This window comes from Mastomys coucha, unplaced genomic scaffold (assembly GCF_008632895.1).
Source record: "Mastomys coucha isolate ucsf_1 unplaced genomic scaffold, UCSF_Mcou_1 pScaffold21, whole genome shotgun sequence".
NCBI classification, from domain to species: Eukaryota; Metazoa; Chordata; class Mammalia; order Rodentia; family Muridae; genus Mastomys; species Mastomys coucha.
Window position 1 is genome coordinate 92,843,101 of NW_022196904.1, and position 342 is coordinate 92,843,442.

Consider the following 342-nt stretch of genomic DNA (forward strand, 5'->3'; position numbering starts at 1 on the left):
CAGAGCCATCTCTCCACCAACCCATGTACCTCTTCCTCTCCATGCTGTCTCTCACTGACCTGGGTCTCACTTTTACCACGCTCCCTACTGTTATGCAGCTCCTCTGGTTCAACATTCGAGAAATCAGCTTTGAGGCTTGCTTTGCCCAGGTATTCTTCATCCATGCGTTCTCCTTTATGGAATCATCTGTTCTATTGGCCATGTCCTTTGACCGTTATGTGGCCATCTGCCGCCCACTCCACTATGCCTCCATCCTTACCAGTGAGGTCATTGGTAAAATAGGGTTGGCCATCATTTGCCGCTGTGTCTTGGCTGTTCTTCCCTCCCTTTTCCTGCTCAAGC